Source organism: Eurosta solidaginis, chromosome 2 (genome assembly GCF_040869045.1).
Source record: "Eurosta solidaginis isolate ZX-2024a chromosome 2, ASM4086904v1, whole genome shotgun sequence".
NCBI classification, from domain to species: Eukaryota; Metazoa; Arthropoda; class Insecta; order Diptera; family Tephritidae; genus Eurosta; species Eurosta solidaginis.
This window is the reverse complement of record NC_090320.1, coordinates 157,255,941-157,280,889: the sequence shown is the minus strand read 5'-3', so window position 1 is coordinate 157,280,889 and position 24,949 is coordinate 157,255,941.

Below are 24,949 nucleotides of genomic sequence, written 5' to 3'. Positions count from 1 at the left end.
AAAGGGAGTAATCCTTAGTTCCATAGGTGGACGCCGTTTCGAGATATCGCCACAAAGGTGGAACAGGGGTGACCCTAGAATTTGTTTGTACAATATGGGCATCAAACGAATGGTGTTAATGAGTATTTTAAAAGGGAGTGGGCCTTAGTTCTATAGGTGGATGCCGTTTCGAAATATCGCCATAAAGGTGGACCAGGGTTGACTCTAGAATGTGTTTGTACGATAGGGGTATCAAATTAAAGGTATTAATGAGGGTTTTAAAAGGGAGTGGTGGTTGTTGTATAGTTGGTCGCCTTTTCGAGATATCGCCATAAAGGTGGACCAGGGGTGACTCTAGAATGCGTTTGTACGATATGGGTATCAAATGAAAACTGTTAATAAGTATTTTAAAAGGGAGTAATCCTTAGTTCCATAGGTGGACGCCGTTTCGAGATATCGCCATAAAGGTGGACCAGGGGTGACCCTATAATTTGTTTGTTCAATATGGGTATCAAAAGAAAGGTGTTAATAAGTATTTTAAAAGGGAGTAATCCTTAGTCCCATAGGTGGACGCCGTTTCGAGATATCGCCATAAAGGTGGACCAGGGGTGACCCTAGAATTTGTTTGTACAATATGGGCATCAAACGAAAGGTGTTAATGAGTATTTTAAAAGGGAGTGGGCCTTAGTTCTATAGGTGGACGCCGTTTCGAAATATCGCCATAAAGGTGGACCAGGGGTGACTCTAGAATGTGTTTTTACGATATGGGTATCAAATTAAAGGTATTAATGAGGGTTTTAAAAGGGAGTGGTGGTTGTTGTATAGGTGGTCGCATTTTCGAGATATCGCCATAAAGATGGACCAGGGGTGACTTTAGAATATGTTTGTACGATATGGATATCAAATGAAAGGTGTTAATGAGTATTTTAAAAGGGAATAATCCTTAGTTCCATAGGTGGACGCCGTTTCGAGATATCGCCATAAAGGTGGGCCAGGGGTGACTCTAGAATTCGTTTGTGCAATATGGGTATCAAACGAAATGAGTTAATGAGTATTTTAAAAGGGAGTGGTAGTTGTTGTATAGGTGGTCGCGTTTTCGAAATATCGCCATAAAGGTGGACCAGGGGTGACTCTAGAATTTGTTTGTACAATATGGGTATCAAAAGAAAGGTGTTAATGAGTATTTTAAAAGGAAGTAATCCTTAGTTCCATAGGTGGACGCCGTTTCGAGATATCGCCATAAAGGTGGGCCAGGGGTGACTCTAGAATTCGTTTGTGCAATATGGGTATCAAACGAAAGGAGTTAATGAGTATTTTAAAAGGGAGTGGGCCTTAGTTCTATTGGTGGACGCCTTTTCGAGGTATCGCAATAAAGGTGGACCAGGGGTGACTCTAGACTTTGTTAGTGCGATATGGGTATCAAATGAAAGGTGTTAATGAGTATTTTTAAAAGGGAGTGGGCCTTCGTTGTATAGGTGTTCGCCTTTTCGAGATATCGCCATAAAGGTGGACCAGGGGTGACTCTAGAATGAGTTTGTACGATATGGGTATCAAATTAAAGGTATTAATGAGAGTTTTAAAAGGGAGTGGTGGTAGTTGTATATGTGAAGGCGTTTTCCAGATATCGACCAAAATGTGGACCAGGGTGACCCAGAACATCATCTGTTGGATACCGCTAATTTATTTATATATGTAATACCTGCCAAGATTTTAAGGGTTTTTTATTCCGCCCTGCAGAACTTTTTCATTTTCTTCTACTTAATATGGTAGGTGTCACAACCATTTTATAAAATTGTTCTAAAGTTATATTTCGCTTCAATAAAACAATCCAATTACCTTACCATGTTTCATCCCTTTTTTCGTATTTGGTATAGAACTATGGCATTTTTTTTCATTTTTCGTAATTTTCGATATCGAAAAAGTGGGCGTGGTCATAATCGGATTTCTTTCATTTCTCATACCAAGATAAAGTGAGTTCAAGTAAGCACGTGAACTAAGTTCATTATAGATATGTCGATTTTTGCTCAAGTTATCGTGTTAACGGCCATGCGGAAGGACAGACGGACGACGGGGTATAAAAACTGGGCGTGGCATCAACCGATTTCGCCCATTTTCACAGAAAAGAGTTAACGTCATAAAATCTATGCCCCTACCAAATTTCAAAAGGATTGGTTAATTTTTGTTCGACTTATGGCGGTAAAAGTATCCTAGACAAATTAAATGAAAAAGGGCGGAGCCACGCCCATTTTGAAATTTTCTTTTATTTTTGTATTTTGTTGCACTATATCATTACTGGAGTTGAATGTTGACATAATTTACTTATATACTGTAAAGATATTAAATTTTTTGTTAAAATTTTACTTTAAAAAAATTTTTTTTTAAAAGTGGGTGTGGTCCTTCTCCGATTGTGCTAATTTTTATTAAGCGTACACATAGTAATAGGAGTAACGTTCCTGCCAAATTTCATCATGATATCTTCAACAACTGCCAAATTACAGCTTGCAAAATTTTAAATTACTTTCTTTTAAAAGTGGGCGGTGCCACGCCCATTGTCCAAAACTAATTTTCTATTCTGCGTCATAATTTCAACTCATCTACCAAGTTTCATCGCTTTATCTCTCTTTTGTAATGAATTATCGCAATTTTTCGGTTTTTCGAAATTTTCGATATCGAAAAAGTGGGCGTGGTTATAGTCCGATATCGTTCATTTTAAATAGCGATCTGAGATGCGTCCTCAGGAACCTACATACCAAATTTCATCAAGATACCTCAAAATTTACTCAAGTTATCGTGTTAACGGACGGACGGACGGACGGACATGGCTCAATCACATTTTTTTTTCGATCCTGATTATTTTGATATATGGAAGTCTATATCTATCTCGATTCCTTTATATATGTACAACCAACCGTTATCCAATCAAACTTAATATACTCTGTGAGCTCTGCTCAACTGAGTATAAAAACCATTGTACAAAACGCAATGCAAGCCATTATTTATACTCTTATTGAGTAGTTTGGAGCTACATTGTCGTCTTTCACTATGACGAAATCCCCTATTTTGATGTTTGCTTTCGGGTGTTTCCATTTAACCCGCTTTTGCATTTCTAAGAGATATTCTCTTTTCCATCTTTTGCAAAAGGTTTGATGCAAGGCTTTTAATTTATGCCACCTATTGACTATGGAGGCAGGATTCTCATTGGAATCCATTTCTGTAGGAGCGAGGAGATGTCCGCCTACCAGGAAATGGCAAGGGGTTAAGGGTTCTAAGTCGGTCGATTCGTTCGACACAAAGTTAGTCCCATTGTCGGAATAGATATTTTTCGGACATCCTCGCCTGGCGATAAATCGGGTAAGTGCCGCGAGAAAGGATTGTGTGCTAAGGTTGGTTGTGGCTTCCAAATGTATGGCTTTCGTAGTAAAGCAGACAAACAGACAGACATAACCTTTCGAAATTCGACACCCTCTACATCTATAACTTTTTATGTTGAATGGTCCTGCAAAATCTACCTCTGAATTAGTAAATGGTCGGGAAAATGTGGTACGTTCCTTGAGAAGGTTACCAATAAGATGGGTTTTTACACGTTTTTTATAGATTGTGCATACCTTGCAATTGTGAATGATGGATTTTATCATATTTTTAACCCTAGGAATCCAGTATTGGGTTCTAATAAGCCTAAACATTAGTTGGTTTTCCCCATGCAAAGAGATTTCATGGATAAACTGAACTAAAAGGCGAGAAAATTTGCATGTGTAAGGTAGGATTATTAGATGGCGTTCATTGTATGGTAGGTCTAGAGCCGCGCGGATGCGACCACCAGTCCTTATAATGCCATACTGGTCTAAGAAAGGGTCATGAGGAAGCACTTCGCTTTTACAATCTACCAGTTTGCCTGAATTCAGATTTTTGTATTTGTGGGACAAAACTGCAGCTGAGATAATCTCATTAAACGTTGTGTTGTGGTTTGTATTTCATCTGATGAAACCAGACTCGAGGATTTCGTAAAGCAATCTTTTGTCTTTGGATGAGTTCTTTCGAAGAATCTCAAGACATAAGATATCACCCTCAAAGCTCTAGGTAGATTCGAAAATCTAGCCAGAATTTCACAACTAATTTTGGTCGTGATTGTATGAGCTTGCACTCGTTTCTCCTCTTTGGTTGTGTTGTAAGATATATCTTGTGTAGGCCATTTTGAGATGTCTTCTCGTAACCCAGAAGGACCCTGCCACCGCAGCGAATTGTTGACCAGTTCATGTGCTGGAAGTCCTCTGCTAGCCAAGTCGGCTGGATTTGATCCCGAATCCACATGGCGCCAGTTATCATTTCCAACCTTTTCAACGATTTTCGTAATACGGTGCGCTACGAAAGTTGACCATGAACAAGGGGGCTTTCGTATCCATGCCAGTACAATCGTTGAATTGTTTCATAAGCAGGTTTTTGGATTCACTAAGTTGAGATTTGTTAGAATAGTTTCCATCATTTCGGAGAGTAGTACGGCTCCGCATAAATCCAGTTGGGGAAGTGAGATGGTTTTTACCGGAGCTACCTTTGTTTTCGCCAACAGCAAATTGATGAGATCTTGGTCGTTGTTTTCCACTCGTAGGTATATAGCCGCGGCATAGGCTTTCTCTGATGCGTCATAAAAACCATGAATTTCCACTTTGTTGTGCGGGGAGAAGTGTGTCCATCGCGGTATCCGAATTTTATTAATTTCATGATACTTTTCCATAAAGGTGTTCCAACGTTCCGTAGTAATTGGGGATAAATCTTCATCCCATTTTGTACCGTCAAGCCAAATGTTTTGCACGATTATTTTGGCTACAACTATTATTGGTGCAAGCCATCCTAATGGGTCGAACAGTTTAGCGATTGCCGATAGGATCGCTGTTTTTGTTAAATTGTCGCCATTTTCCATTGGTTTTGCGATGAAGTAAAACTCATCATTGTGTGCATTCCATCTTACTCCTAGTGCCTTCACTGAACTTGCATCTTCGAAATCCAGGAAATCTTTGTTGAGTAGATATTGTTTAGGAATATCTTTAAGAATTTGATCGCAATTGGCTGTCCGCTTTCGTAGTGGAAAGCCGGCTGATTGCAAGGCTTGAGATATTTTATCTCTGGCAGTAATTGCTAATTGGATGCCGTGTCCACCAGCAAGAATATCATCCACATACATATACTCTTTGAGTATTGTGGAAGCATTTGGAAAGGTGTTTTCGACGTCCTTGTCCAATTGTAAAAGCGTCCTTGTTGCGAGATAGGGAGCGCAGTTTACCCCAAATCTCACAGTCTTCAGTTCATAAAGAACTATGGGGTTTTCAAGGCTAGTACGGAATACTATATGCTGATATTTTGTTTGGTTCGGATGTACCATAATTTATCGGTACATTTTCTCAATATCGCTGTTGAAGACGTATTTGTATAGTCTCCAGCGAAGAATGAGAATCGTCAAGTCCGCTTGTAGGGTAGGACCCGTATAAAAAACGTCGTTTAGGCTTACTCCGTTTGCAGTCGGACTAGATGCGTTAAATACGACGCGAACTTTAGTGGAGGTACTTTCTTCTTTGATGACGGCGTGATGAGGTAGGAAATAATAGTCAGAGGAGTCTGGTGGCATGATGCTGTTGATCCTTGACATATGTTCTAATTCCTCGTATTCGGTCACAACTCGATTGTACTCCGTTTGTAGGGTAGGATTTTTTGCGAGGCGTGTGTCGTTCCGGAAGAGCTGAGAGCAGGCTCTTTTAAGAGATGGTCCTAGAGATATGTTTGAAGGAAATTCCGGTTTAAATGGTAGTGAGACAGTATATTTCCCTGTATTATTCCTTGTGGTTGTATTTCTATACAATTCCTCGCAGTATTGTTCGTCTGGATTTAGACGTTTGTTTTTTGGGACTTCTTCGAGCTCCCAGAATGCGGATAGTTGTTTATCAAATGATAAGTCACTGTAGTAAGAGACTATTCGGTTTGTTTGCTCATGAGCATCTGCACGGTCTGTAAGAGTCCAGCCGAAAACAGTTTCTTGTGCTAAGAGTGTACCAAGCACATTCTTCTGCAATCCGTTCAGAATTATTTGAGGGTAAATGTCCCCTCCGAGAACTAGATCCACTTGCTCATTTACAAAGAATCTTTTATCTGCCAACTCGAGATCTGGGAATGATTGCTTTGTCATCGCGCTGATCTGCCACGTTGGAAGATTCCCTGTTAGTTGAGGCAGCACAAGGACCGTTGCGTTCAAAGAGAATAATGGGTCAACTAGGGACCGCAACTCTATTGAACAAGATTCCTTGACCTGTGAAGACAATGCGTTGGTAATACCGGAAACTTGAGCGCGAATTTTCTTGAATGGCAGGTTAATTCGACGTTTAAGACGTTCGGTGATGAACGAGCAATCGGAATCAGAGTCAATTAGGGCTCTAGCTGAAAAATTGTTATTATTGTAATTAATGTTGACACGACCAGTGCCTAGCAGTACACCTGTGGTTGTATTCGCATGACAAGATTGCACATTCGAGACTTGCTTCTCATGTGACTTTGAATTTTGTCTCTCTCTTGCTTGTTTTGATGTTGATGGGGCATCATCATCCGAATGCTTTGCATGAGCTGCTTTCTTTTGTTGAGTTTTTTGTATATGTGGGAGCGTGTTGTGTCGAGAATGACAAGTGATGCAGTTGTATGAGCTTGCACATTTCGACACAGTATCTCCAGACAATAAACAATTCAGGCAGCTATTATTTCTCTTAATAAAATCGACTCTACGAGTAGGTGAAAGTTTAAGGAATTTCGTGCAGTTGCGTAGTTTATGCTCATTTGTGTGACACATTTTACAATTAAATTTCTTGACGCTTGTTTGAAAGCTGCCAACCTCTTTTTGGTGGGGTTCAGGAGTTGGTTTTGTAATATGAGGCTTAAAACTTTTTGAAGTCTTATTGCCTCTATGGCCAGACACGTTTTCCAACGCAAGAAATCGGTCAGAAAGAAATTTATTCATGTCCTCCCATTTAGCTATCTCTGTCTTGTTCCCCAAAGACTGTTCCCAAAGCGAGAGGCTGCTTTCGGGCAATTTTTCAGCACACAGGTATACAGAGAGGGCGTCCCACAGATCTATTGTATGACCTTTTAATGATGTCATACAATTATTCAATTTTAATTGTAAATCCTTTATTGATTTACCACAATCAGACTCTATGGGCTTTATGCCGAAGACGGTGTCGAGTTGAGCCTTCACTAAACTACGCTTATTTTCATACATTTCAGTTAAACTCTTCCAGGCAATATCAAAACCTTCATTAGTGACAGGTGCATTGCTTGCAATATCGTTGGCCTCCCCTTGAGTTTTTTGACTAAGATGGAATAGCTTCTCAATCGGGGCAAGGTCCTTCGGTTCGATATGTAAATGGCCGTGAACATATCTCGGAATGTTGGCCACGACAAATAGTCAGCCTTGAACACAGCTGTATCGCACAAAGGAAGACGCATATTGTGGGTTCGGGTGGTTGGAGCTTCAGTCTCCTTGGTGCCCTTGGATAACTTGTCAGACAATTTACCCATTGCATTCAAGCATCGTACATACGATTGGTATGACAATTTTTATTTCTTTTTAATTGAAGAAAGTTCTTTTGCTTGCAGCCCCTGAGTTGAGGAGGTAGCTTCTTCTTTTCCCACATAATTTTAAATTCACTCTGCTGAATACTGAGGGAGATTATGAAGTGGTCAACTTTGGGTTGATCATTGAAATCCGTTTCGAATTCCAAGATCGCTTCTGCTTTTTGTATGAAAGATTCCATTTTTGTATATAAATTTAGAAAATAAGGCAATTTAATGTGTACTTTAAATTTAATTTGCAAAAAAAATAGCAGCCACCTATATGACCCAAGAACGCAAATTAATTAACACCGTAATAAATAAAAAAAAATGTTTCTAATATGAACTTTTATTTGTTTCAGTGTGAATTAAAAATGTACGCAGGTTCGCCATCCAAATTTGACAGGACTAAATGAGTTTGTTTGTATTTATATATATTTCAACAAAATAACTAGACTTCGTAGCGATTGTGGCAAATATATCGCTATTCTAGTGATTTTATGGGCAAAATTGAGGAAAATATGCGAAAGTGAACAATAAGCGAAAGTGTAAAAAAACAAGAAAAAATTCAATAGTTACAAGTACCAGTGAATTTTTTGTTGGGTACATATGCAAATAAAACAGTGTGTTGTTGTTGTTGTTAAAAATTAACAAAACTGAAGTACCCAAATGGAAGTATGGTTATGTGAAACAGAAAATAGTGCAGTATCAATTTAAAAGAAAATTTGCTTGAAAAAAACTGCACTATGTTACCTTAAGCTGTGTCAGCTATACCTTACCTCGGGTGGGGGGATATAGCTGATAGACAAAAGGCCGTATGAACACAATTCACTTTAAACAAAATTATTTGTCACCGTGCAAGTACGAGTGAATTTTTTGTTGGGTACTTATGCACACAAAACAGAGTGTAGTGTTGTTTTTGTTGAAAATAAACAAAAGTGAAGCATCCAAAGGAAAGTGTGGTTATGTGAACCAGAAAATAGTTCAGATCAATTTAAAAGAAAATTTGCTTGAAAAAAACAGCACTGTTTCCTTAAGCTGTGTCAGCTATACCTTACCGCGAGTGGGGGGATATAGCTGTAGACAAAAGGCCGTATCAACACAATTCACTTAAAAAAATTATTTGTCACAGTGCGTTTGAATATGTAACCACGTACCTTGTTTTGTGTGTTGCGTTGTTTTTGCCGCTTTCTTTGTTGGGGTGGTAATTTCGCCAAAATGTTGTTAAAAATCTCGAAGGTCTTTTTGTGTTGTTCAAAAAATCTCGAAGGTCTTTTGTGGAAGTATTATTGCCCAAAATTGATAATGATGATCTTGATTTGCTTTTTTGTGGACTGTAGGTTCAAGTTCTGGTCGCTTGTAAAATTTCTCTCGGTGAGACAGGACCAATGTATATTCTCGCATGGCGCGTGGAAGCACGGAGAATATATATATGTGTATGAAAAGAAATAAAAAGGCAAATGGTTATATTATTAATGATGGCAATAATTAATTTATTTTGTATTAAAATTAGTACAATATTTTACCTTTGGTATATGATGTGGCGTGACAGCAGCAGCGACTGTCTCCCTCCGTGTTTGAAATAGAACAGCAAATAAGAAAATGATCTCCGTTGTGTCAGACCGGAGATCGTGCGGGGGTTTTCCAAGGGATATTTGTTATCCGATGGAAAACTGAGTTACCCGTGTTATGCTGCTTATTTGTGTGAGTGACAATATGAGGTTGTATGCATGCGTGTTAGCAATAGATGACAGTGTATTTATGTAAATACATATGTGCAACTAAATGAATTATGCATTGGGGTCGCCGTGTAAAATAGATATAAATATTTAGGTTCTGACCTAAACAACGTGGAAGGCCAAATCGTAGCCGCAAACGCACGAGAAATTCAAGTGAAGACCTGCTGAAGGGACTGGAAAGGGGAGTGAATGAAGAAGAGGGGAAATCCGTTATGCTACCCCAGCCAACAACAAGGCCGAGCCCTTCGATCCAGATTCATAGTCCCCAACCGCATGCGCATGAGAGAGAACGCGCACCACTGAAGCGAGACGAAATGAGCGACGTAGAGCTAATGAATACCGTTCGCCGCTGGGATTTGCATTTTTCGTGTGAAGAGTCGCTGCACGAATTTCTGGAGAGGATAGAGGAGATTGCCGAATGTTACCGCATCCCTGTCGACCGCCTCCTCCCAACGCTGCCGGAACTTCTACGTGGCAAAGCACTCCAATGGTACCGCATCCGTAAACAACAAATCAACCAATGGAGCGATTTTCGAACGGAGGTGCAACATTTTTTCCTGCCCAAGCGTCATCTTCGATATTTGGAAGAGGCCATCCGGCAACGCAAGCAACACGGCCAAAGACTACATCCTCGCATTAGAAACGCTGGTCTGCCAGCACCCGACAATCTGTAAGGAAAACCACATCGAACGAATATACGATGGTCTACGCGTTGAATACCGCCTCTTCGTCAAGCGCAGCGAGTTTAAGGCGATCGATGAGCTCCTGGAAATAACGGAAGAATATGAGCTGCTAAAAATCGAGGAAGCGAAACAGGGCAAAGTGGCGATCCACAGCCTGTATCATCTTCAAACGGAGTAAGATAGCAAGGAGTGCTGCTGGCGCTGCAAGGAACGCGGACACCGCCGCTTCCAATGCAGGGGCCGCTGGCGAATATTATGCTCCAGGTGTGGACAAGACAACATCCTCTCCAGGGACTGCGTATGCCCTTCGACCAACCAATCCACCGACAACAATACATCCAGGATGCCTTCAAGTTATGTGAGAGGAAGCCGCCAAGCATTACTTGTGCGGCCACAGAAGTATATGGAACCACCAGCCTGCAATCCCGCTGCCGAAATGCAACTAGATGACCGTCTCTACATACCGATAACCATCGATGGCATGAGCGTGCGCGCGCTAGTAGACACCGTCGCCAACCTCTCATACGTCGACGAGTCAATACGAAACCACCTGGAGAGGAACAACATCAAACCATATCTTCACAGGCGGAGCGTCCAATTGGCAGACCAGACGTGTGTCTATAGCTCGAATTCGTACCCAGCAAGGATTATGTACCAAGGACGAACTACTAAAACAATGATGTCCGTCATCCCGAACCTGGCAGAACGGATGATCTTAGGAATGGACTTTTTGCGGGAAAGGGGAATCACCCTCACGCTAGATGGCCAGCCGTTAGAAGTCACTTTGACCAGGAGATCAGCCGAGCTAGACACTATGGGCAATGACCACCCTGGATCACGTGAACAATGGTTAAAAACCGGAGCACCACCAGAAGCGATTGAGCAAAACCGGTAGCCCAATTACCGCAGCCGACCATTCGACCATCCGTAAACATAACCGTCCGTTGAAGCAACGCTTCTACGCCCGTTACCCGGCTATGCAAAAATACAACTTCGAAGAGTACCGAAAAGCAGCGCCGAACGCGATATTCAATGCGCTCTCCCACCGCCCGTTACAAAACACCGAGCCAGACATATTTTACACGATAAAAAGCGGCAGAAAAGAGCCCGGTGAGATTATTGGCCACCATGCAATATCTGCAGCCGTGGCAAATAGTAACCGCCGACTTCGTGCCACTACTACCACGTTCCAAGCAAAGAAGCACTTACCTCCTCGCCATGATCTACAAATTCTACAAGTGGGTGGAGTTAATTCCGGCGCGCCAAGCAACAACGGCAAGCGTGCTCAAGGCGCTACAAGAAAAGGTCTTATACCGACTTGGTTGTCCGAAAACATTCCCCACCGACAATGGGAAGCAGTTCGACGGAAAAGCGTTATCACCGTTCCTGAGCAACCACCGCACATGGGAGTAGGAGACTCCACAAATGGTAGTTGTCAGCAAAGCATCTTCAGCAGACAGAAACTTCGGCGAAATAAAGCGAGGTTAGAGCGGGTGCACAAGGAGGGAGCAGTACCAGTGGCCAGTCAACCGAGTCAAAATACAAAGGGTACCACATTTTTTTTTCCGGCCCATATATTACCGAATACCGAACGGCCATAATGCAATCACAACACGAGGTAGATAAGAACAACGCCAATATGTCAAGGATGGAAGAAGAAGAAGAAGGATGGCAACTTATTTATAATATTCATGAATTTCGCATTATTTTAAAATTAAATATTCTGTTAGTTTTAAGAACAATGAAATTGTAATTAAACCTGATATGTAAACATTTTTTTTTCTGAATCAACTTTGTTAGGTATAAGTGGAATGGCTTTATATATTTTATGGAAAAAAAAATGTTAATAAAACGATGCACGCATATACACCGGCAAAGCCGGCATAACGGCACACATACAACAGCTAGGCCAGGCCTGGCGTAATACTCCTGTTCCTCACAGCAGCTTTCCGTCAACCGAAGTGGGAGGGGGACTGTATCGTAGCGTTATAATAGTATGACCCCCACTGTAACCATTTTTCTCCTACGCCTGAGGGCCCCCCTCTAACCCTTTTTCACCTACGCCTGAGAGTATACATACATAGTACATTAACGGGTATTTAACAGCAGCAGCTACATACCAATGCATGCGAATGGCATTTGGCGATAACAACAATATTCACACAGCACGCCAACTCACAGTAAATGGCAAACTGAAGTACCCAATTGGCGGTTCATTTCTCACTCGCATCATAGCAGAAGCAGTATAAAAGAGAATGAATTTACTGTTGTCACTTCATTCCTCGCAGGTCCCTCCGCCGCCACCACTGAGACAGTGTCCTCGCAGGAAGCCGCCACCCGCAACCGCCGCTACTGGTCACACCCCCCCCCCCCCCCCTAAAAGGTAATCAGGCAGAAAGTTTGCACCGACACCTCGCCTTGGCCACGCCACTGGTACGCGCTCCGTTGGCCTACTGTTGTCGTCGCTATCCTATCGCACCTCATATAGGCAAAGAAGTAGCTGAAAACGATGGAGATGATAGTGTTATTTGGGTTTCATACACAGTTTGGAAAAACTTGGCAAATAATTCGCAGTAGTCAATTGTGTTGTCAGAAGAATCGCCATTATAATGCAAGCTGGTGGGGAAACCATTAGTTTTACGTTTTGAGTCAATAAAACGCCAGAACCCCGATGGGTTAGATTTAAGGTTATTTTCAATTTTATACATGTAATTCCGAAACAAAAAGCCATGGAGATAATCAAAATCCTTTCTGAAGCGAAGGAAATTAAGTCGGTTAGTCTCCAGATTACTTTTTTTTAACTTTTTAATGCTTTATTTTTCAAATTCTTTAAATTAGAAAGCCTAGAACAAAACCAAGGTGGTTAATTTCGGGTAATTAGTCTTTTAACAGGGGCATAGTAAGTTATGGCAAGATTTAAATTTTCTCGAAAAGTATTATATGCAACGGTCGGGCCGTTCAAGCCATTAAGAAATGCCCAGTCCATTGATCTTAAAAATTATTTAACGGTACATAACCCGCCTTCGAATAATCGCGTTCCTCCAAAACATTGGATTTTATAGTTTCGAAACTGTAAAATTGGGTCACAACTAAAATCACTTTGTGATGTTACTTAAAATTGGATGCAGACACTCCTCGCAAGATAATTTTAAGTTACTGGAAGAAAAAATTAAATCAATTAATCTACTGTTATCATTTAAAATTGAATTGTGCTGATTAAAACCAGACCTGTTAAATAATGATTACTAATGGTAATGATTAGCAGTTCCATTGATTATTGCGTTAAACGCCATTTAATGATTACTTGCCATTATATTCTATTTTTAATGATTAAATTTGAATTGATTAAAAAAATAATCAAAAAAATCATGATTTTTTACTATTATTAAAAAAATTTAACATAATCAAAAATAATAAAAAGTAATTAAAAATCAAAAATAATCAAAAGTAATTGATTATTTTTGATTTATTTATTTATTTTTTTTGATTATTTTTCTGCTTCGTTGAAATAAAAATTCCCGTTTGTTGCACGCACGGGATAATTTCCACATACAAATACATTTTAAGATGCAATAGTAAATCGTAACCGCTTACCGAGGCGAATATATTTTAATTTCCCAATCATTACATGGCGATCGTGCCATACTGCCTGAATTAAATTGGCATCCTACCCGCTCTGCTTAATAATAAAGAGACTGCTGTTTAAAAAGCGGTTTGCTAAACATATTTAGCAGGACTGATTTCATTTTTATACCAAGCAGGATACGCCTTACCTACAGGGCGATCCTGCCACACTGCTGAATTAAAACGGCAGTCTCCCTCGTCTGCTGCTTGAAGTATAGGCAGACTTCAGATACAAAATATTTTTGAAAAAGTTTACTCTCTGCAAAGGAGTTTAAGGCATCAACTTTCCAACGGCGAACGGTATAGTCAATGCAAAGGGGCGGATCACAGCGACAGTGACAACAAGGGTGCAAGACAAATTTTAAAAATTCATGAATACGACAAAGGAAAAAAGGAAAAATATTTTTGGTCTTTAATACGGATGGCATTTTCATTAACTGCAACCAAACCCGCATAGCGAAGTGGAATAAACGTGGAGTAAAACAGTATGCACTATCAGCATGTTGGAGGTTCTACGTGGGCTATACAACTTGTTGAAGGATGACCGGGATTATGTATTATTTATCTTATTATGTATTTATTATCTAGGTATTTTTAAGATTATAATAGAAGCATTTGGCAACCTTACAGCTGCCAGTTTACGGGCAAAAAGTAGATTTTTGCCAATAAATTTAAAAACTTTTTTTCCTTTCCCCCTCTAATTTTTTTTAAATGAATGATATAAATAATCAGGAAGAATTTGACGCTATATTCTTGTGTTGTAGCAAATTAATTTAGGAAGAAGAAAACAAATTAGAAAAAGTAGTAAAAAAAGCAGTAGAAGTAAAAACAGTAGAAATAACTAAACAGGGCCCTAAGGCAGTTACCATAGAAGAATATAGGCGTTGAAATCAGCAACATAAAATAGAGTAACCAAAGATTCCAAAACCAGATAAAATCAAAAGAAAGAGAGGAGGTAAAAAATTCAACCTTAGAAAAACGATAGCAACTTTGTACGAAAAAATTAACTTATCCACAAACACAGAGGAAAAAATTCGTATAAAGACAGAAATAAGAAAAATCAAGGGCATATAAAGTAAGCATTTTCAATGGAGAGTGCATTGCCTAATGACCTTGACTACGAGGCTATCAACCGCACTGTTGATAATTTAGAATTGGAAAATAGGAATTTTAAGAAAAGGATAATATCATTAAAGAAATTAAAAGAAGCAGAAAAGTTATTAGTCTCACTTAAAAAATGGTGGAAACTGATTGATATGCCTAGGGAACCCACCTTAGAAAATGTATTAATAAGCGGACTAACCACAGCTGAAGAAAGGTGGAGGTACGAAGTTAAATATATGGGACGTACCGACTAATAAATAAATAAATAATGAGAAACTGTGAGCAATTATTATTTCGAAACCCTAAAAGGTAATCAGGCAGAAAGTTTGCACCGACACCTCGCCTTGGCCACGCCACTGGTACGCGCTCCGTTGGCCTACTGTTGTCGTCGCTATCCTATCGCACCTCATATAGGCAAAGAAGTAGCTGAAAACGATGGAGATGATAGTGTTATTTGGGTTTCATACACAGTTTGGAAAAACTTGGCAAATAATTCGCAGTAGTCAATTGTGTTGTCAGAAGAATCGCCATTATAATGCAAGCTGGTGGGGAAACCATTAGTTTTACGTTTTGAGTCAATAAAACGCCAGAACCCCGATGGGTTAGATTTAAGGTTATTTTCAATTTTATACATGTAATTCCGAAACAAAAAGCCATGGAGATAATCAAAATCCTTTCTGAAGCGAAGGAAATTAAGTCGGTTAGTCTCCAGATTACTTTTTTTTAACTTTTTAATGCTTTATTTTTCAAATTCTTTAAATTAGAAAGCCTAGAACAAAACCAAGGTGGTTAATTTCGGGTAATTAGTCTTTTAACAGGGGCATAGTAAGTTATGGCAAGATTTAAATTTTCTCGAAAAGTATTATATGCAACGGTCGGGCCGTTCAAGCCATTAAGAAATGCCCAGTCCATTGATCTTAAAAATTATTTAACGGTACATAACCCGCCTTCGAATAATCGCGTTCCTCCAAAACATTGGATTTTATAGTTTCGAAACTGTAAAATTGGGTCACAACTAAAATCACTTTGTGATGTTACTTAAAATTGGATGCAGACACTCCTCGCAAGATAATTTTAAGTTACTGGAAGAAAAAATTAAATCAATTAATCTACTGTTATCATTTAAAATTGAATTGTGCTGATTAAAACCAGACCTGTTAAATAATGATTACTAATGGTAATGATTAGCAGTTCCATTGATTATTGCGTTAAACGCCATTTAATGATTACTTGCCATTATATTCTATTTTTAATGATTAAATTTGAATTGATTAAAAAAATAATCAAAAAAATCATGATTTTTTACTATTATTAAAAAAATTTAACATAATCAAAAATAATAAAAAGTAATTAAAAATCAAAAATAATCAAAAGTAATTGATTATTTTTGATTTATTTATTTATTTTTTTTGATTATTTTTCTGCTTCGTTGAAATAAAAATTCCCGTTTGTTGCACGCACGGGATAATTTCCACATACAAATACATTTTAAGATGCAATAGTAAATCGTAACCGCTTACCGAGGCGAATATATTTTAATTTCCCAATCATTACATGGCGATCGTGCCATACTGCCTGAATTAAATTGGCATCCTACCCGCTCTGCTTAATAATAAAGAGACTGCTGTTTAAAAAGCGGTTTGCTAAACATATTTAGCAGGACTGATTTCATTTTTATACCAAGCAGGATACGCCTTACCTACAGGGCGATCCTGCCACACTGCTGAATTAAAACGGCAGTCTCCCTCGTCTGCTGCTTGAAGTATAGGCAGACTTCAGATACAAAATATTTTTGAAAAAGTTTACTCTCTGCAAAGGAGTTTAAGGCATCAACTTTCCAACGGCGAACGGTATAGTCAATGCAAAGGGGCGGATCACAGCGACAGTGACAACAAGGGTGCAAGACAAATTTTAAAAATTCATGAATACGACAAAGGAAAAAAGGAAAAATATTTTTGGTCTTTAATACGGATGGCATTTTCATTAACTGCAACCAAACCCGCATAGCGAAGTGGAATAAACGTGGAGTAAAACAGTATGCACTATCAGCATGTTGGAGGTTCTACGTGGGCTATACAACTTGTTGAAGGATGACCGGGATTATGTATTATTTATCTTATTATGTATTTATTATCTAGATATTTTTAAGATTATAATAGAAGCATTTGGCAACCTTACAGCTGCCAGTTTACGGGCCAAAAGTAGATTTTTGCCAATAAATTTAAAAACTTTTTTTCCTTTCCCCCTCTAATTTTTTTTAAATGAATGATATAAATAATCAGGAAGAATTTGACGCTATATTCTTGTGTTGTAGCAAATTAATTTAGGAAGAAGAAAACAAATTAGAAAAAGTAGTAAAAAAAGCAGTAGAAGTAAAAACAGTAGAAATAACTAAACAGGGCCCTAAGGCAGTTACCATAGAAGAATATAGGCGTTGAAATCAGCAACATAAAATAGAGTAACCAAAGATTCCAAAACCAGATAAAATCAAAAGAAAGAGAGGAGGTAAAAAATTCAACCTTAGAAAAACGATAGCAACTTTGTACGAAAAAATTAACTTATCCACAAACACAGAGGAAAAAATTCGTATAAAGACAGAAATAAGAAAAATCAAGGGCATATAAAGTAAGCATTTTCAATGGAGAGTGCATTGCCTAATGACCTTGACTACGAGGCTATCAACCGCACTGTTGATAATTTAGAATTGGAAAATAGGAATTTTAAGAAAAGGATAATATCATTAAAGAAATTAAAAGAAGCAGAAAAGTTATTAGTCTCACTTAAAAAATGGTGGAAACTGATTGATATGCCTAGGGAACCCACCTTAGAAAATGTATTAATAAGCGGACTAACCACAGCTGAAGAAAGGTGGAGGTACGAAGTTAAATATATGGGACGTACCGACTAATAAATAAATAAATAATGAGAAACTGTGAGCAATTATTATTTCGAAATGGGAGGTAAAGAATCCAAAGTAGAAGAACCCATTTCAAACGTAATTAATTCCATTCAGGTCGTTGACCATAGTGAAGCATTAGAATGTATCAAAATCTTGTTGATAATATTAACAATTTGCACTCGCCTCAATTTGTTTCTCCAATTATACTCAGCTCACAATAAATTCTTAAAGAAAAGATACATGAGCCGTACAGATGGTCTACACAAAGTCTAATTCTAGGGGACAAATATATACCCCAATGGAGAAATGGCAAACCATTCTGAACAAGCTTGTGGAAGAGAAGACCTTGGCGGAAAAGTCTTATCAGTGTATCAACAAAAATACAACCATACTAAGATATACTGCGTTGAAACACCTCACGACAATATTACAGTCATTAAACAATATAGGAAAAATCATACAAAGGGTATATAGCAATTTAACAGCTAAACATCAGATAGAAGCACAACAAATTTTTTCCAGTATCAGGGATAAATTGGTATCCTCATTAAGGAGATATAACGTTGAGGCATTGGTCCCAACGTCATTTGAAAAGGAAATTTTGCTGCACTATTGCCAGAGACTCAACCCAATTTAGGGGAAGCCTTAAAAATTGAAGTTACTGATAAAAATTCGCAAACAGAAAGCGACAAAATGCCACAAACAATTGTCGAATTTCTAAAGATTGCTTCGTCAGTTCTGCCAGAATTTGATGGTAAAGCTGAGAACTTGAATAGCTTCTTAGCTGCTTTGGATATCCTAGAACAAATTAAGGATACCCATGAAGCTATAGCTGTTTCGATGATAAAAACCAAGCTGAAAGGAACAGCCAGAAACCTATTAAGCACTGAGCTTTCAGTTGAAGCAATAAAACAAAAATTAAAAACAGCAATTAAAGGTGAATCATTTGAAGTTTTGACAGCAAAACTCCTGAACATCCAGCAACGTAGTAAAACGGTAAACCAATACACTGCTGAAATTGAAAGACTCACAAAATCGTTGGAAGGCGCTTACATAACTGACGGACTAGCACCAGAGTTAGCAACCAAGTATGCTACACAATCAGCTGTGAAAGCTATGTGTAAAAATAACTGCAACGAAAAGGTAAAAACCATTACGCAAGCTGGAATGTTCACAACAATGAACGAAGCCATTAAAATTCATTAACAGTTCCACACAGGTAACTGGAAATCCAAATTCAATATTACATATTCGCCAACAAAATCAGTTCCGAGGTAACTTCCGCAGGAGTTACCAAAACAATAATTTTAGAGGAAATTATAGACGTTCTTTCAAAACCTATAATAATAATAACAATAATAATAATAATAGAAAAAATAACCAAAGATCTGGTCGAAATTTCGGATCGCGGGGAAATACCCGCGATATCACCAGAAATGTCCGAAATGTTACACAACAGGAAAACCACAAACTCCACCTCAATAAATAAAAAATTATATATTTTCAATTTACATCTTAATAGCTACATATCTTCCAGAACAACTCTGAATGATTCCATATCAACCCTCCTAATCGATACGGGAGCGGATATTTCAATAATAAACAAGTAAGGACGGAACTGCCTCCGGCTGTGCCGAAGACTTCATACCTTTCATGAATGGGGCAGAACAATAATCTTATCCCGTTCGTAATCTCCAAATAATCGGATTTATAAGATAAGAAATATATAGTGAACAGATGTACATACCTAAACGATTTTTAAGATAAATACAAAATAAACAAGTAAGGAAGGTTAAGTTCGGGTGTAACCGAACATTACATACTCAGTTGAGAGCTATGGTGACAACATAAGGGAAAATAACCATGTAGGAAAATGAACCGAGGGAAACCCTGGAATGTGTTTGTATGACATGTGTATCAAACGAAAGGCATTAAAGAGTATTTTATGAGGGAGTGGGCCATAGTTCTATAGGTGGACGCCATTTAGGGATATAGCCATAAAGGTGGATCAGGGTTGACTCTAGAATGCGTTTGTACGATATGGGTATCAAATTAAAGGTGTTAATGAGTATTTTAAAAGGGAGTAATCCTTAGTTCCATAGGTGGACGCCGTTTCGAGATATCGCCACAAAGGTGGAACAGGGGTGACCCTAGAATTTGTTTGTACAATATGGGCATCAAACGAATGGTGTTAATGAGTATTTTAAAAGGGAGTGGGCCTTAGTTCTATAGGTGGATGCCGTTTCGAAATATCGCCATAAAGGTGGACCAGGGTTGACTCTAGAATGCGTTTGTACGATAGGGTATCAAATTAAAGGTATTAATGAGGGTTTTAAAAGGGAGTGGTGGTTGTTGTATAGTTGGTCGCCTTTTCGAGATATCGCCATAAAGGTGGACCAGGGGTGACTCTAGAATGCGTTTGTACGATATGGGTATCAAATGAAAAGTGTTAATGAGTATTTTAAAAGGGAGTAATCCTTAGTTCCATAGGTGGACGCCGTTTCGAGATATCGCCATAAAGGTGGACCAGGGGTGACCCTAGAATTTGTTTGTTCAATATGGGTATCAAAAGAAAGGTGTTAATAAATATTTTAAAAGGGAGTAATCCTTAGTCCCATAGGTGGACGCCGTTTCGATATATCGCCATAAAGGTGGACCAGGGTTGACTCTAGAATGCGTTTGTACGATAGGGTATCAAATTAAAGGTATTAATGAGGGTTTTAAAAGGGAGTGGTGGTTGTTGTATAGTTGGTCGCCTTTTCGAGATATCGCCATAAAGGTGGACCAGGGGTGACTCTAGAATGCGTTTGTACGATATGGGTATCAAATGAAAAGTGTTAATGAGTATTTTAAAAGGGAGTAATCCTTAGTTCCATAGGTGGACGCCGTTTCGAGATATCGCCATAAAGGTGGACCAGGGGTGACCCTAGAATTTGTTTGTTCAATATGGGCATCAAACGAAAGGTGTTAATGAGTATTTTAAAAGGGAGTGGGCCTTAGTTCTATAGGTGGACGCCGTTTCGAAATATCGCCATAAAGGTAGACCAGGGTTGACTCTAGAATGTGTTTGTACGATAGGGTATCAAATTAAAGGTATTAATGAGGGTTTTAAAAGGGAGTGGTGGTTGTTGTATAGGTGGTCGCATTTTCGAAATATCGCCATAAAGGTGGGCCAAGGGTGACTCTAGATTTCGTTTGTGCAATATGGGTATCAAACGAAAGGAGTTAATGAGTATTTTAAAAGGTAGTTGGCCTTAGTTCCATAGGTGGACCCCTTTTCGGGGTATCGCAATAAAGGTGTGACCAGGGGTGATCTAGACTTTGTTAGTACGATATTGGTATCAAACGAAAGGAGTTAATGAGTATTTTTAAAAGTGAGTGGGCCTTCGTTCTATAGGTGTTCGCCTTTTCCAGATATCGCCATAAAGTTGGACCAGGGGTGACTTTAGAATATGTTTGTACGATATGGGTATCAAATGAAAGGTGTTAATGAGTATTTTAAAAGGGAGTAATCCTTAGTTCCAGAGGTGGACGCCGTTTCGAGATATCGCCATAAAGGTGGGCCAGGGGTGACTCTAGAATTCGTGTGTGCAATATGGGTATCAAACGAAATGAGTTAATGAGTATTTTAAAAAGGAGTGGTGGTTGTTGTATAGGTGGTCGCATTTTCGAAATATCGCCATAAAGGTGGACCAGGGGTGACTCTAGAATTTGTTTGTACAATATGGGTATCAAAAGAAAGGTGTTAATGAGTATTTTAAAGGGGAGTAATCCTTAGTTCCATAGGTGGACGCCGTTTCGAGATATCGCCATAAAGGTGGGCCAGGGGTGACTCTAGAATTCGTTTGTGCAATATGGGTATCAAACGAAAGGAGTTAATGAGTATTTTAAAAGGGGGGGGGGGGGGGGGGGGGGGGCTTAGTTCTATAGGTGGACGCCTTTTCGAGGTATCGCAATAAAGGTGGACCAGGGGTGACTCTAGACTTTGTTAGTGCGATATGGGTATCAAATGAAAGGTGTTGATGAGTATTTTTAAAAGAGAATGGGCCTTCGTTCTATAGGTGTTCGCCTTTTCGAGATATCGCCATAAAGGTGGACCAGGGGTGACTTTAGAATATGTTTGTACGATATGGGTATCAAACGAAAGGAGTTAATGAGTATTTTAAAAGGGAGTGGGCCTTAGTTCTATAGGTGGACGCCTTTTCGAGATATCGCCATAAAAGTGGACCAAGGGTGACTCTAGAATGAGTTTGTACGATATGGGTATCAAATTAAAGGTATTAATGAGAGTTTTAAAAGGGAGTGGTGGTAGTTGTATATGTGAAGGCGTTTTCCAGATATCGATCAAAATGTGGACCAGGGTGACCCAGAACATCATCTGTTGGATACCGCTAATTTATTTATATATGTAATACCTGCCAAGATTTTTCATTTTCTTCTACTTAATATGGTAGGTGTCACAACCATTTTATAAAGTTTTTCTAAAGTTATATTTCGCTTCAATAAAACAATCCAATCACCTTACCATGTTTCATCCCTTTTTTCGTATTTGGTATAGAATTATGGCATTTTTTTTCATTTTTCGTAATTTTCGATATCGAAAAAGTGGGCGTGGTCATAATCGGATTTCTTTCATTTTTCATACCAAGATAAAGTGAGTTCAAGTAAGCACGTGAACTAAGTTCATTAAAGATATGTCGATTTTTGCTCAAGTTATCGTGTTAACGGCCATGCGGAAGGACAGACGGACGACTGTGTATAAAAACTGGGCGTGGCATCAGCCGATTTCGCCCATTTTCACAGAAAAGAGTTAACGTCATAAAATCTATGCCCCTACCAAATTTCAAAAGGATTGGTTAATTTTTGTTCGACTTATGGCGTTAAAAGTATCCTAGACAAATTAAATGAAAAAGGGCGGAGCCACGCCCATTTTGGAATTTTCTTTTATTTTTGTATTTTGTTGCACTATATCATTACTGGAGTTGAATGTTGACATAATTTACTTATATACTGTAAAGATATTAAATTTTTTGTTAAAATTTTACTTTAAAAAAATTTTTTTTTAAAAGTGGGTGTGGTCCTTCTCCGATTATGCAAATTTTTATTAAGCGTACATATAGTAATAGGAGTAACGTTCCTGCCAAATTTCATCATGATATCTTCAACAACTGCCAAATTACAAGTTGCAAAAGTTTTAAATTACCTTCTTTTAAAAGTGGGCGGTGCCACGCCCATTGTCCAAAATTTTACTAATTTTCTATTCTGCGCCATAAGTTCAACTCATCTACCAGGTTTCATCGCTTTATGACTACGAATCACATATTTCAACAATATATGAAGAAAACGTAACTATTTGATGAAATTTGAAGCTTCTAGCCGTAAAAAAGGGGCAAAATTGACAGTTTATATGGGGTATATATATACCACCGATCTCTATATTTTTTTCAGACAACAATATATGCTATATGCGAAAGCATTTGGTGAAATTTGAAGTTTCTAGCTGTTAAAATGGGGCAGAAATTGCGCAAAGTTTTTTTATCTGAACAATCGGTTGTATGAGATATATACTATATATACCACCGATCTCAATGACTTTTTGAGACAACAATATATGCTATACACGTAAGCATTTGGTGAAATTTAAAGCTTCTAGCTGTTAAAATGGGGCAGAAATTACGCAAAGTTTCTTATGTGAACAATCGGTTGTATGAGATATATACTATATATACCACCGGTCTCTATGATTTTTTCAGACAACAATATATGTTATACACGTAAGCATTTGGTGAAATTTGAACATATCTAAACGATTTTTGAGATAAATATAAAATAAAAAATAGGTAGGTACTTTGTGTGAGGATGCAAAGCTTCACGTTTTTTGTGGTCTGCATGTCAAAACTATGACTACGAATCACGTATTTCAAAAATATATATTACGTAAATGTAACTATTTCATGAAATTTGATGAATTTTGAAGCCTCTACCCGTAAAAAAGGGGCAAAAATGACAGTTTATATGGGGTATAAAATATATATACCACCGATCTCTATGATTTTTTCGGACAACAATATATGCTATATACGTAAGCATTTGGTGAAATTTGAAGCTTCTAACTGTGGAAGCTTCTAACGGGGCAGAAATCGGTTGTATGAGATATATACTGTTTCGATGAGGTGCTGTTTTGCACCACCTGTTTCGAAATAAAATAAAACAAGTATAATGTAGAGCACTTTATTGTTTCGTGATCACAGCAGAAATGACGTCCAAAGTTTTACAATTTTTTGTCTTAGCTATGAATTTGATCTCATAGCAGGAATGAAAATGAATAGATGTTACAACAAATATTTAAATGCATTGTGTTAAGGGTAACAGTTATACATATGAGAAAAGGTTTAAAATATATAATGTGTTGTGCTGAGGGAATAACAGTTAGGTATACATATTATCATCCCATTTAGTGATGTAAATGAAATAAGAAATTAGTGCTGCTTCGAATATCGGGACTGCTCTGAACATCCTCCCCCCGTTGGAAGGTTTAGGCTTTCAACTGCTTCAGTCTCAATCGGAAGCACAGCAACTTTTCTTACTCCTCGCTTAACTAGTCCATTGGAAGTTTTGATCGTTATAACACGAACCACACCATCAGCGCCGCGTATCAAATTTTCCACACGCCCTAGTCGCCATTTCATGGATGGAAGGTTTTCGTCTTTTAAAATTACCATGTTTCCAGCCTGAATGCCTCCGTTTGACCTTTGCCACATGACCCTCTCCTGCAACAGTGACAGGTATGAGGTACTCCATTTTTTCTAAAATACCTGTTGCATATGACATATGCGCTGCCATCGGTTTAAACGACTGATTTCAACACCGGTTACGTCTGGTTCAATTATGCTCGTAAATGGAGCGCCTATGAGGAAATGAGCTGGCGGGAGCACGTTCAAATCTTCTGGATTTTCTGAAATGGTACAAAGTGGACGAGGATTAATTATCTCGCTCCGATTTCACACACAAGGGTTCGGAGCTCTTCAAATGTTAAAATTGATAAACCAACGGTACGTAGAAAGTGGAATTTCGCTGACTTAACCGCAGCCTCCCATAATCCGCCGAAATGCGGAGATCGAGGTGGAATAAATTCCAAGCGATGCCTTCTGAGATGCATTGATTCATTATTTCTGTCTTATGTGAGTTGCTTGAAAACAGTTGTCTTAATTCTTGCAGCTCGTTTTTGGCACCAACAAAGTTCGTTGCATCATCTGACCAAATGGTGTGTGGTTTACCTCTTGTGCAAATGAAGCGTTTGAGGGCTGCCAGAAATGATGACGTGGTAAGATCTGGAA